Raw genomic sequence first — 14,510 nt, forward strand, 5'->3', positions numbered from 1 at the left:
ATGTTCGAGCGGAACCATGTTTAAGAAAATCTGATCATAACAGACTAATTTCAAGACCTCGATGTACCAACAGGGTGGCCACCCAGTCGGGAATTTCGGGAAAACCGGGAGAAGCTCGGGAATTCGAAACCACCGGGAAAAAGTCGGGAAAACCTTGGGAATTGTTGCTAGCCATCGGGAATTTCCAAAATTCTAAAATTTGTACAGTCTTCAGAAGCATAAGTACGAGAATCTGTGGGAAATGCAGTCAAAAACTGTTGAACTATATAACAAAGTGGGTGAACTGGCATAGAACCCATTCTTGAAAATTAATATCTTGTCGTCGAGTCATGACATTTTAAGTTAATCATAGCGATGTTACCTAACATCACAATTTGAACAATTTTAAAGATATTCTAAAGAACATTCTAGTGGAAAGACTGGTTGAGACACATTCAAATATTTATAGATTCATATGTCTCTTTAGCATTTCAGAATGTACATGTTTCTGAAAAAAGCAAGCGTCCAACAAAAGTTTTATAAAACATAACCAAAATTATAACTTCTTCCTAAAAAAATATCCTTGTACAAACTCTAGAAGAGTATTTGATATAGTCTTTGTCCTTTGAGCGGAAAATCTTTGAGAAATTTGGATAGGATGCTGATAAAATTTTGAATGAATGAATGAATTGCCCCAAATTAAAATTAAAAACTATGAAATTGTGGATGAGTAATTGTGGTGAAAACATTTTTACAATTTAAAAATAGTGAAAAACAATTGAAAGAATATTTGAAGGGATTTTTAGTATCTGATGGAATTTCTCAAAGCACGCCTATTGTAGCTCACAAAAGTATTTCTAATATTTTGTTTAAAAGATTTCTGTTGTTTTTCATGAAGTTCTTGGATGTACCCATTTATTGAACTTGTAAATAAAAATGTTCGAAGAAAACTGGAGTAAGGTATCGGAAAAATCCCTTTTTGGCGAAGCTTTAGCAGAAGTCCCAGGTAAAACTCCTGGTTCAGCAAATTCTCGAGAATTTTGAGTATTTGTAGTTTAGTTAAACTACCAATTGAAATTCTCGCGGGAGTTCCAGTGAGTATTCAAAAGCATCTGGAGAAATTTAGTTGCATGATTTATGGAAATAAATAATTCCCAAATAATGCATCTGCCTCTACATTTTGGGGGAAATACTTTCTCAAAAATTAATCTTTCAGGAATTCCTGGAGAAATTCTTGACATATCTGAAAATTAAATCTCTGAGAGCTTCATATTGTAATCGCTGATGACTGATTTTCTGCAGTAGTCATCTACGGTACCATAAAGTTCGCCACTGGTTTACTATAAAATATCTTGAAAATGATCATAAAAAATAGTACACTGAAGATTTCCCAAGAAATCGTTTCCAAAATTCTTTCACGAGTAATCTTTCCAGATATTCCACCAGAAGTTCATCCAGAATGTTTTTTTTTTCTGGGCATTCTGTTATTGCCTATTAGTTTCCCCAACAATCTTACCAAGAATTTTTCAGAAGAGTTTTTGAGTTTTTGAATATTACTAAGATATCCACTAATAAGAAGTTCGTAAATCCTATAATCATACTGAGAATTTCGCCCCCTCATGATTATCTTTTTTATTTTTATTTGCTTAAACAACTGCATAACTTGTACTAGTTGGTCATCTATGAATTTAAGGAATGTTTAATGAAGATGTCGTCATTTCAATGCCCATCATTGGATACGAGACAAACAACACATAACTTATTTTCAAGTTCATATGAATACTATGTTAAATCCAAGGATTTGAAAATATTCAATATTAATTCTCTTAAGTTTTTCTTGGTAAGTCACATTTAATTTTCACAGTAAATCATTCTATTTTAGAATCGGGAAAAATTTCAAAAACCTATCGGGAAAACCGGGAAAAACTCGGGAATTTAATTTTCCGCTCTGAGTGGCCACCCTGTACCAAAGAAAACCATTAAATTTTCTGTGTCCAGTCCGGTACCGTCTACCCCCGTTGGTTTGAACGACACCTCATGCAAACCAACGGGGTTCATTTTCTAATTTGAACTTCTAGTAACCCTGTGGACATCGAAAAACACACTGATGGTAACCCTTTTTGCTGTTTTGTTTTGATTCTGCGTTCCGTTTCACCCCGTTCCAATAGCGGATTGACGTTTGAACCATTTTTAGTTTGAACGATGTGCAGATTAGAGGGGGTCAAATTAAAAAGTGTTCAGATTAGATGAGGTCAAACCAACGGGGGTAGACGGTACCCAATAAATATTCATTACCGTGTATTTTTTTCCGTGTAAATTGCCTTTTGTGTAAATTATTTTTAGCGTGTTACACCGCTCTGACAGCTCTGACAGTAAGGGACTAAACATAAACTACGTAAAGTGGGTACTGAGGATTGTTCACAATCTGCAAACTTGACTGCGGAAAAAACCGCGACCATGACGCCACTGGTTATACTGCGCAGTTGTCACAATTTTTCAAAACTGAGTCCAGAAAGCATCAAGAAGTTGATCAAAACTGAAAACAGTGCTGTAATGGTTCATTACGCAACGCAAATCAGTGCTGTAATGAACCATTACAGCACTGTTAATTTGGTGTGGGAAAGTAGGCCTTTTCCTGTCAGATTTGCGTGAGGTAAAACAGCCTATTACGATGAGAAATTGCAAAAAAAAATATTACAAAAGTATAATATGATTCGTTTGCAGCATGTAGTTCAAGTTCATGGTATGTTTTACTAAAATTCAATATCAAAATTTGAGAATGCACATCAAACACTTCGTGAATCTGATGCGAAAATGGATATAACGATGAGATAGTGCATTAAAAAAAAGGAAATTAATCATTTTGAATCGAAAGAAAAATCCTGAGATTCCCCAGAACTCTGAGAAGTATTTCAGTCAAGGGCTGAAAGTCTCTATAATAAAGATAAATCAATCAATCAGAAGTATTCCCATATAGTACTGGGATAAATTCCCGCAGAATCTTTTAAGAAATAGGATTATCCTAGAATCCTAAGATAAATTCTCCAAGAATCCTGCGAGGAATTCCAAGAGCGGTTTTTCCACATTCTTGAGATAAATTTATCTAAAATACTTAGAGAGATTCTCACAAAAAAGGTGTTCGGATTCCTAGGATAATTCCCCAAGAAACTTAAAAGAAATTACCCTGAATTCTGAAAAGGGTAGCTTAAATCCCTAAGAAGGATTACTCCAGAATACTGAGAAAGGTTCCCTCAAAGTACTGGGCGGGATTACCAAAGAAACCTGAGATATACTCTCACAGAATTCTGGGAGATAGGACCCCAAAATCTTTAGAAGAATTCCTCCAGAATCCTTTTAAGTATTCTCCCAGAATTCTCAAAATATCCTGGGAGGAATCCATTAGAATGCTGAGAATAATTCTGCCAGAATCCCGGAAGGTATTCCTCAGAATTCTACGAGTGATTCCCCAGCATCTTGAGAGGGATCATAATAGGGGTAATTCCAGAGAAATATATCTAGAAACCCAAGAGAGACTTTTCCGAAAATCTGATAAGGATTATCCCTGAGAGAAATTCTCCTGCAGTATTGGAAGACATCCCATCAGAATCCCCATAGCTTGCCCCATAACCCTGAGAGGGATCCTTCAGAGATTCCTCCTGAAATTCCTTCAAGGATTCCGCCAGCAATTCCCAAAGGAGAACCTCCAGGATTTTATCCAAGAATTTCTCCAGGAATTATTCCAGGAAATTCTCCAGGAATTACCCCAGGAATTTCTTCAGGAATTCCTCCAGCAATTTCTCTAGGAATTGATCCAAGAATTGCTCCTGGACATCCTTTAGAAATTATGTCAAGTTTCTCCAGGATTTTTTCCAGAAATTATTCTGAAGATTTTTTCAGAAAATCTACCAGGAAATTCTCCAGGAATATCCTCAAGAATTTTTCAGGAATTTCTCCAGAAAATCCTTCGAAGATTCCTCCAGGTGCAACAAACCGCTGAATTGAGATTCAGCTATTTATTGCCAAAACGATATTTTTTGCCATTTCTCGGGAATGGGGCGTACGCCACCCTTTTCCCCAATCATTTGCAACAATTTTGCATGTTTCGCTCATGCCGAAATAAGATGATGAACAATGTATTGCAATCCTCTTTATTTTCTTCTTAACGAACGAAGGAAGAAGAAATAATAATAACAATGACGTCTTCAGCTGAGCCGAAATCAGAAAGGTTCAACTCATTGGGTGAACCGAGACCTGTTGCCTTTAACATTCACGCCCGGCTAAGCACACTATTTGTTGGTGAGGTGCTCGGGCAGCCAATAAGAAAAAAACTATCTTTCACCAGCTTCTTTCAAAACATACAAATGTGCATATATTGTTGCATAGTGCATTCTCACCCGAACTTATAATCTAAGCCTACCTTAAGACTATTCGAGCTCACTGTATTCGGCCGACAATCTGCTGCCCGATGATCGATGCGCTGCAGGGGCCCCCGGTGATGAATGATGACGATGATTATCTTCTCTGAATGCGCTAATTGATTCGAGCGCTTTTCCTATTGGAAAGCGAATGTTCGAACGCCTGTGGGCGATTCCATCACTTCTCTCACATACACGACGCACTGCACTGCCGACGACGCGATGACGCGCACACAAATGCGCCACCACTACCCGCTATGCTGTTGTCTTTCTCTTGCTAATATGCCACGTTCATTGCGATCTTCCTCCATGCACTGATCGTGTCTCATTGGGTGGCAACGTAAACTTTCACAAGCACCAACATGCACGTACACAGTCACGCCGAGTGTAGTATGTCGCCTCAGTCAGACGTACCTGGTTGACTCACAGCACAATCACACACTGAACTTCCCAACACAGTCCTACTCTTTTGGCGCTCGGTCCCGACGAGATGTGTTGCTGTCACACACACGCACAAGCGTGCTGTCGATGGATGATCGCCGGTGGGACGTCGATGCAGAGGCGCATACGATAAGAAGGCCCTGAAAGCACGTTCTTTTGTTATCCGGATACCTGACAAGATGTGGTGGTTTGTGTGGCTTACCTCGTGATGAGAGCCTTCTCGTGGATGCGGCCTTTGCTCTAGGTGGTGCAACGATTATTGATGACGTTATTTCCTTTTGACTGGCGCCAGTACGGCCAGAATCGGATACCTTTTTTACCAAATGGGGAAAAATTAGCTTTCTTCTCCTGACAGAGTAGCAAAGACAATATCACCTGTAATCTCGCTGAATTGGTTCTATCAGGGACGGCTTTCTTCAAGGAGCATGTTGGGTGGTCTCGGTGTGGCTGTTGAGAGAAGATGGCGGAGCATTAGCTAATGCGTTTTGTTTCATTTCACAAATTCTTCACCTCGTGTGGGAATGGATGATGGCGTCGATGTGTGTGCTTAATTTGGTGCTTTCTCCTCTTGCAGTCGCGTGTACCCACCCGACGTGTGCAAGTAGCTGTTGAAAGAACGTCTTTAGCCTGAATTCACCTGGATTGTGATCGAGAAATGGTTACCTTTACCGCTTGCGGTCCTTTTAGGCTGGAAATTCGAGAGGTGGCGAAAACCGCACCGCTTTTGCGGGATGATGGTGGATCGGGTACACGATGAACTGAACGGTACAATGATTGTACGAGGAGTGAGAGATTTTTTCTTTGTGCGTCGTCAATGCTGCTGGTAGGTGTCTTGCTTGCGTCGCGGCGCTTTATTGGCGTACGCGCGTTGCTTTTATGCTTGGTGGCAGTGTTGCCAGTTGGATGGTTGTATTCGTTACACAATAACCCAAATATCCAGTCGACATAACTCCGCTACGTAATACAACACCAAGCTAATCCAAACGAAATTTTTGTGAATGACGTGTAACGGGCATTCACAAAAATTTCGTCAAATTTGATTTCGCCCTGATAGTGATTTAGACATATGCTAGTCTTAGTACACAGATTCGGCAGATTAGTCCTACATTGGATTCCGAATTGTGTTTAGGTGGTGCTCAACAAAATAAATCTTAGTACTACTCAAAAATAACTACTTGCTTCCACTTCTGGTTTTAGTGGCAGAATGCGCAAGGTAATTTGGTCCATAGTAACAACTACAGAGAATTCGCTTACTGACTATGCTTATAACTAGTGACCTTTACTACTAATTAACATTGTGTTCATCACTATCGGTGTTATCTACTCAATGTTTGGGCGCTTGACAAAGATTGGAGTTTTGTTAAGCAGATATTAGAAACATGTATGCACAAATCATCTACAAACAGATTTACAAATAATAACAACAATGATTTCCTTATCTTTGGTTGTTGCTCATCTTCGTGTATCTCGTATGTTTCTTGGCTTTTTTGTTATAGTTCGAAAGCGCTAATATCGATTGCGCTGGCTTCGAATGTGAGGAGCGTGGCGCGCATAGAGTGAGTCATGAAGTGATTTTTTTTTGTTTGTTTTCTTTTGAGTGAACATTCTCCTGAGAGAAATGGATGTATGTTCCGTTTGTAAGGAGTATGAGCCATGTTGAAGCGACTCTTTGGAATGTTTCTCAAGGATCTTCGTTCTTGGTAATGTCTTCCTTGATCAGAGTGGATTGCGAGGATTCTGGGCATCGTGTTGGGTCGCAAATCGTATCCCCAGAGCGTATTTCGTGGCACTAGTCCGTAGTCAGTAGCGATCTTGGCTGCTTGCATAGCTCGAACTCTGGAGAACAAGTGGATCAGTTCCGCAGAAGCTCGTGATTGTTGATACGTCCTCTCCATTTTGCTGTGCGTTAGTGGAGTAATGGTTCAGATGTTCCTAGCTGATCGTTGCGCGGTAGTTATGCGGTATCCGACCGCGGATTGACGAGGTTTCGAAAAAATGTTCTGGGGCCATCAGTCAATCCGTGCTTCGTGTTTTTTGTGGCAGAATTGCTCTTTGTTGACAGCGAAGGGGTGCTGTGTACATAGCTGAGTCATTAAGGCTGCTATAGAGCAGCGATAGGATATCCTTTGCAGGACTGTGTGGTTGTTCGAACTTCCGTATTACGTATTTTTTTGTGGCGTATATCGCTCTTCGTTGACAGGATACACACTGTACACATAGCTGGATTAATGTACGTTTAATCAGGTTTTATGTCTTTGGCGTGGTAGACGCCAATTGCTGAGGTCTTTACGTCTTCCAAACGATAATTGTTCTGCCCAACTGTTTCCCGAACGATGGCTGGAAGGAACTTGGGTCCGAGCTTCTTCGTTCGATGATCAGCGGCAGATGATTGGTGAAATGAACGCCGCCACACAAGATCTCCTACTGCAAATCTACGATCACGGGTGCGGAGATCGTAACGCGCTTTGCTTTTCTCGTGTGCTGATTTTATTTTAGCAAGGACAAATTGATGCAGTTTTTGAACTAGTTTAATACGCTTTTCTTGAGCCTTTGCGGGATCAGTTGTTGCGTTTAGATCAGCCTGAGGGTATTGGTCAGTGAACAGAACATGATGACGACCGAAATTAGCGAAGTGTGGGCTACAGCCGAGTGTCTCATGCTTTGCTGTATTGATGGCGCATATTATTTGTTGCAAGTTCTGATCCCAATCTCTCTGGTCATCATCGAGAAGAGTGCGAATGCATGTCACCAAAGTTCTATTCGTACGTTCGGCTGCATTACACATAGGGCTATAGAACGCGGTTTTCATGGATCGAATGTTGTACCGTTCCAGCAGTGAGCGAAAGACACCGGAAGTAAATTGCGTCCCGTTGTCCGTTAGGACAATCCGTGGAGTGGAGAAACGTAAGAATACGCACTTCTCCAGGAACGCGACCATCTGCTTTGCGCTTGCTTCCCTGAAGGCTTCGGCAATGACGAATTTTGTCACCCAGTCCACAACTACCAGCAGTACAGTATTGCCATTCTTTGACCTGACCATGGGTCCTACCCAGTCGATCGAGATTAGTTCCCACGGGTGCTGGGCAGGTTTGACGCCTCCCATAGTCGGTGTTAAGATGGTGTTCGGAGCCTTGCTGCTTTTGCAAACATTGCATGCTCGAATGTGTTTAGTAACGTCGACTTTCATTTTCGGCCAGTAGAAGTCCAACTGAATTTTGTGCAAGGTTCTATCGTAGCCTAGGTGTGCTGCTGTTGGCGTATCATGAAACCGCCTGATGATCTCCGATTTTAAGTGTGCCGGAACTACTTCCTTCCACCTGTGAGATCGTACTCCTAGTTCATCCTTCGCGAGGCAATTTTTGTAGAGCTTCCCGTTGGCGATCTTAAAATCAGGAAATTTGTTTGGATGATTTTGCACATCTTCCAGGAGTTTGATGAACCACGGGTCATTGATGAGTGTCGGGTCTAAGGAGATGGTACAGGCTTCACCGATGCGACTGAGACAGTCGGGAACAACGTTGATTGTACCTTTGCGGTATTTTATGTCCATTTGGAAAGCGTTGAGCCGGAGAATCCATCGGGCCATTAAAGGAGACGGATTTTTCATGGACTTCAAGTAGGTCAGGCTTGAATGGTCACAATATACCGTGAAACGACTTCCTTCTACGTATCCTCTGAAGTTCTCAGCTGCGCGAATCACCGCTAAGCACTCCCTCTCGGTGACAGAGTACTTTTGCTCCGATGGTGTCAATTTCTGGGAGAAGTATGCTATCACTCTGTCGGATCCGTCAGTCTCCTGCATTAGCACCGCACCAATGGCGATATTACTCGCATCACATGCGATCGAAAATGGTTTTGTATAATCCGGAGTGCAAAGAACTGGTGCTGAGCAAAGGGCTTGCTTCAAAGCGCTGAATGCAATCTCACAGTTTTCGCTCCAATGAAACCTTATCTTTGATCCGGTTTGGTGTGTTAATGGTGCTGCGATTTTGGAAAAGTCTTTAATAAAGCGCCTATACCAACCGCACATCCCTAAGAACCGTTGGAGATCTTTCTTCGATTTCGGTGTAGGGAAATTGCTGATGACTGCTGTTTTTTCGCTATCCACGTTCCAGCCGCGCTCGTCGAGTATGTAACCAAGGTATTTTATGCTACGTCGACAGAAGATTGACTTGTCTGTGTTGATGGTCAACCCGGCGGCACGAAGTCTCTTAGCAACCTCCCTTAGCAACATTATGTGTTCTTCGAAACTATCCGAGGCAATCACCAGGTCGTCAAGGTATACGAATACCTTGGGTTCTAAGTCTATGAAGATGTGGTTCATTATTCTGGATAATGCTTGGCTAGCGGTGGATAGCCCGAAAGGCACTACCTTAAACTGATAGTGACCTCTCTGTGGGATGGTGAATGCTGTTTTTTGCCTTGATTCTGTGTCCAGAGGTATCTGCCAGAAAGCAGATTCCAGGTCAATAGAAGAGAGGTAGCGAGATCCACTTAGGTTATTCATAATCGCGGCGATATGAGGAATTGGATAAGCCTCTTGGATGATGATGCTATTCAATTTTCTGGCATCGAGACACAGGCGCATTGAACCGTCCTTCTTTTTAACGGCAACAATTGGGTTATTCCAGGGACAGCAAATAGCTTCTTCAATAACGTCCATAGCTAACATTCGGTCCACCTCCTTGTTGATATCGTCCAAAAGAAACTTGGAGGTTGGATAATATTTCATCTTGAAAGGGCTGGCTGTTCCTGTATCAATTCTATGACAGTACACGTTTGTGCGTCCCAACTTGCCGATGTTTTTGGAAGATGGAAATAATTGAATTGCTTCTTGGAGGGCTTGTTGTTGTTCTTTGGAGAGAGACTTGATGGCCGTGACGTCTGTTTCTGCATTGACTTCCAGCCCACATACCTGGATTTTTACCCCGAAAAGGTTCCAGAAGTTCATGCCCAAAATGAATGTGTCTGGCAAGCTTTCCACGCAGATGATCGGCAGCACTTCTAGTTTGTTGTTATATTCTATCGGTACGTGTGCATAGAAGGAGACCGGATGTATTGTACTGTCAGCCGTGCGTATTGTTCCTAAGACAGGATACTTGGTGATGTTGAATTGAGAGACAATGGGCAACAGGTTCTTTCCCATTAGACAACATGTAGCACCACTGTCCAATAGTGCTCTGTACTCCTTCCCTAGAATGTGGACATCAGCGTAGGGTCGGTTATCGCCTGTGGACAAGTCGAAGATAACGGATGAAACGTGTCGAAAATAGGATGTTTCTTCTAACGAAGGGATGGTTTTTGCATACGGGGGATTCAATCCCTTCTGTGTCGAAACCCCGCTCCTCCGTTTCCCTGTTGTGGACGGTATTGTTGATCTGGGACGGCCTGAGTCATTCTCGCTAAGCAGTCCGTGCAATCCCGGGAAGTGAACCCCTTTTTGCCACACCGGTAGCAAAACAGGAATGTTTTGGGACTTGGGCACGCTGTGAACAGATGTCCCGGTTGCTCGCATTGCCAACAAACGATTGCGATTCTCCGTTCCTGACTATATAGATTGTTTGGAGTGGTCGCCTTTACCGGCCATTGAACCGGTCCTTGCACTGCATTGACGCCTTCTTCTAGTTCCTGTTCGTTGCCGATCTGATTGCTGACCGGTGTTCCTTCTTCGATGGCTGGTAGCGTTGGGTACTGGTGTTGTTCTTGAATTTCACTGTATTGCGCAGGTACATCCAGATATTCCTCATCTATCACGTTGACTTGAGCCCGAATGGGTAACGATCGATTCCATGAATTGTTCATAGAAGGCAAGTTTGGTCTCAAGAATCGATTCGCCGCAGGATTGGAAGTGTTGTTCTGAATCGGTAATCCTCTTTGGAATTGGGTAGATTTTCCTTTGTTTGTGAAGTTTCGCACGTTGTCGTAGTCTTTGCACACCGCCACTAAGTCCTGCACTGTAGACGCTCTTGAAGCTGATGCCACTACGGCGAACTCAGGATTTAAGTTCGACTTGAGAATGAAGAACTGGTCTTGCATTGTCATTGGAGGTTCCACCACTTCCAGAAGCGCGAACATGTCTTGGTAGTACTTTGAAAACGGTTCCTCTACGGCTTGGAATCTCCAGTACAGATCTCTCTTGATGGATTGGGAAAAGTTTGGTGGTAGAAATTCTGACTTGATTCGCCACTTGAAGTCATCCCATGTGTTGAAGAGGGTGTAATTGCGTGCGTACCATTCCAAAGCGCGACCTCGTAGAAGATGCTTGATACCGCGGATGAGTGCGTATTCTTCTACGTCTTCCGTATCGGCATACGTTTTAACTCTGTTCAGGAACGTTGCCAGCTCCAAGATGTTTGAGCTACCAGCATACGAGAAGGGCCACTTGTGGATAGGCTGTGTGAAACGATGACGAGTGGTATTGGCACTGTTGGAGAAGTTTTGATCCCGGTTGTGCAACAGATATCTGATGATTTCATCCCTGACGTCCGAATTAGCCCCAGCTGCCATGGAGGCATTATGCGAACGTGGAGCAGGCAAGGGATATTGTTGCTGCTGTCGTTGTTGTTGTCGTTGTTGTGCTGGTTGTTCGTGCATCGGATGGCGATACTCTTGTCGAAACTCCTGTCGTTGATGTTGATCTAGCTGAAGATGTTGCCGTTGTTCTGGTTGCTCATGTCGCTGATGCTGATTCGGCTGCTGGTGTTGCAGCTGCCGTTGGGGTTCTTCTAATCCTTGCAGTTCCTGGTGTTGCTGCTGCTCCTGCTGTGTGTGCCGCTGTTGCTTGTGTAGCGTTCCTGTCCCAACTTGCCTCACTACTCGGTCGTTGTCCTCTGTAGGAGTGGGCGAAGCGAGAATCGATCTATCCCGAACTCTTAGGCTGGATTGCAGGTTGACGTCACGAAGTTGTTTTAGGATGTCTTCTTCCGCAGGCAGGATGTCTTCAAGGGTCTTGAAGGGCCCATATAGCCGAGGCGGTAAACGCACGGGTATTCAGCATGACCATGCTGGGGGTGACGGGTTCGATTCCCGGTCGGTCCAGGATCTTTTCGTAAAGGAAATTTCCTTGACTTCCTTGGGCATAGAGTATCTTCGTGCCTGCCACACGATATACACATGCAAAAATGGTCATTGGCAGAGGAAGCTCTCAGTTAATAACTGTGGAAGTGCTCATAGAACACTAAGCTGAGAAGCAGGCTTTGTCCCAGTGAGGACGTTACGCCAAGAAGAAGAAGAAGATGTCTTCAAGCTCTGGTGGAGGTGGTGGTGGTACTTTCGTCTGGTTCTGGAGAAATTGTTCAATGCGAGCAAGCGCGTCTGCAATATTTTTCTCCGCCGTTCGCACATATGGAATGTACAGCGGATCGACGATTAGAGAAACTCTCATCCGATAGTGCAGGTATTTTGATCGACATGCCGTGACCTCGTTCAAGTCCTCTTCTGCAAATGCCTTGTTGAGTTTTTCCAGCAAGCGATTTATCTTGCGTTGACAGAAGTTTATGTTGTCTTGATCCGAGATGAAGTGACGAGCTGACGAGGGCGCTTCCATGCTTGTTTTCTCCAGCTGAAACAGTTGCCGAATGCGATCAATTTTCTTCTTCCTGTGAAGCTCCTTCGGTTTGTCCACTTGTCGTAGCTCCAACTCATAATCCAATTCTGCGTCCGATAGGTGTCTACACTCCATGATTATATCACTACACTCCACTTTGGCTTAATTGACTCACTCTTTATTAATGCGAAACTGCGCGCGCGAATTGGCCTTATTGACAGATCTGAAATATAGATGTGGGTTTTTCAGATTGGGCGCCAATATTGCACGACGCACTGCACTGCCGACGACGCGATGACGCGCACACAAATGCGCCACCACTACCCGCTATGCTGTTGTCTTTCTCTTGCTAATATGCCACGTTCATTGCGATCTTCCTCCATGCACTGATCGTGTCTCATTGGGTGGCAACGTAAACTTTCACAAGCACCAACATGCACGTACACAGTCACGCCGAGTGTAGTATGTCGCCTCAGTCAGACGTACCTGGTTGACTCACAGCACAATCACACACTGAACTTCCCAACACAGTCCTACTCTTTTGGCGCTCGGTCCCGACGAGATGTGTTGCTGTCACACACACGCACAAGCGTGCTGTCGATGGATGATCGCCGGTGGGACGTCGATGCAGAGGCGCATACGATAAGAAGGCCCTGAAAGCACGTTCTTTTGTTATCCGGATACCTGACAAGATGTGGTGGTTTGTGTGGCTTACCTCGTGATGAGAGCCTTCTCGTGGATGCGGCCTTTGCTCTAGGTGGTGCAACGATTATTGATGACGTTATTTCCTTTTGACTGGCGCCAGTACGGCCAGAATCGGATACCTTTTTTACCAAATGGGGAAAAATTAGCTTTCTTCTCCTGACAGAGTAGCAAAGACAATATCACCTGTAATCTCGCTGAATTGGTTCTATCAGGGACGGCTTTCTTCAAGGAGCATGTTGGGTGGTCTCGGTGTGGCTGTTGAGAGAAGATGGCGGAGCATTAGCTAATGCGTTTTGTTTCATTTCACAAATTCTTCACCTCGTGTGGGAATGGATGATGGCGTCGATGTGTGTGCTTAATTTGGTGCTTTCTCCTCTTGCAGTCGCGTGTACCCACCCGACGTGTGCAAGTAGCTGTTGAAAGAACGTCTTTAGCCTGAATTCACCTGGATTGTGATCGAGAAATGGTTACCTTTACCGCTTGCGGTCCTTTTAGGCTGGAAATTCGAGAGGTGGCGAAAACCGCACCGCTTTTGCGGGATGATGGTGGATCGGGTACACGATGAACTGAACGGTACAATGATTGTACGAGGAGTGAGAGATTTTTTCTTTGTGCGTCGTCAATGCTGCTGGTAGGTGTCTTGCTTGCGTCGCGGCGCTTTATTGGCGTACGCGCGTTGCTTTTATGCTTGGTGGCAGTGTTGCCAGTTGGATGGTTGTATTCGTTACACAATAACCCAAATATCCAGTCGACATAACTCCGCTACGTAATAAATGATATCAATTGTTGGGAATATTGAGAACTAGCGACAAAAAGGGAGAGAGTCAGGAGGTCAAGAATGACTCGAGAAAGGGAAACCAACATTTTGGGATCTCGGCTTTTAATTTATGGCATAAACATTGGGCATGGTTTTCAACATATGTTGAAGCCTTCTCTGCCTGTATTCGGTTTTGGGGAGAGTTGTTGGGAGGTCCGAATCTCAGAGGTGAGAATAAATTGGCCATTCGATCTGGAGGCTCAATTAATCTCGCAGATGTGAGATGGCGAAATGGGGGGGCATAGGGAAATTTGATCATCCGTGTAGGGGGGAGATTAGAATTGCTCTCACGGATGAGGGAGATGCAAATATTAGAAAGGAGCGTAATTAAAAATCAATTACGCATGGGGGCATTGGGAAATTAATTTCTCTTTGGTATGGGGAGAGTCCTGGAGAATCTTTGATCAGGAGAATAAGAGTTGATGGTTAGGGAGAGGATCCCTATATAAAGGGTTGCAGATCCAAGGATCGGGGTCAGTCAGTTTGTGTTTAGAATTTTTCCATTGTTAAGTTTGGGTCTTGAGCTCGACGCCAGTTCTGGCTAATCGACAACTCTTGTACTCCATCTTAACTTGGAAAAAATAGTTGAGACCAGTTTGCTTAGGTT

At 43.6% G+C, this 14,510-nt stretch overlaps 2 long non-coding RNA genes across 4 annotated transcripts; both read right to left on the minus strand.

The window, feature by feature from the left end:
• Positions 1-1,982: 1,982 nt before the first annotated feature.
• On the minus strand, positions 1,983-6,357 carry LOC115257120 (uncharacterized). 2 transcript variants are annotated; one of them, XR_009996313.1, is made up of 5 exons: positions 5,499-6,356; positions 5,346-5,440; positions 5,211-5,282; positions 5,038-5,146; positions 1,983-4,975 (listed from the first exon to the last, which is right to left on the minus strand). It is a non-coding gene; the product is annotated as an uncharacterized LOC115257120 (long non-coding RNA). The 2 variants fall into 2 exon arrangements; XR_003892975.2 differs by having other exon boundaries at positions 5,346-6,357.
• Positions 6,358-11,542: 5,185 nt separating this feature from the next.
• LOC134286221 (uncharacterized) lies at positions 11,543-14,040 on the minus strand. Of its 2 annotated transcripts, XR_009996866.1 has the most exons (5): positions 13,558-14,040; positions 13,405-13,499; positions 13,270-13,341; positions 13,097-13,205; positions 11,543-13,034 (listed from the first exon to the last, which is right to left on the minus strand). It is a non-coding gene; the product is annotated as an uncharacterized LOC134286221 (long non-coding RNA). The 2 variants fall into 2 exon arrangements; XR_009996865.1 differs by having other exon boundaries at positions 13,405-14,040.
• Positions 14,041-14,510: the final 470 nt, after the last annotated feature.

The sequence above is a fragment of the Aedes albopictus genome, chromosome 1, assembly GCF_035046485.1.
Source record: "Aedes albopictus strain Foshan chromosome 1, AalbF5, whole genome shotgun sequence".
NCBI classification, from domain to species: domain Eukaryota; kingdom Metazoa; phylum Arthropoda; class Insecta; order Diptera; family Culicidae; genus Aedes; species Aedes albopictus.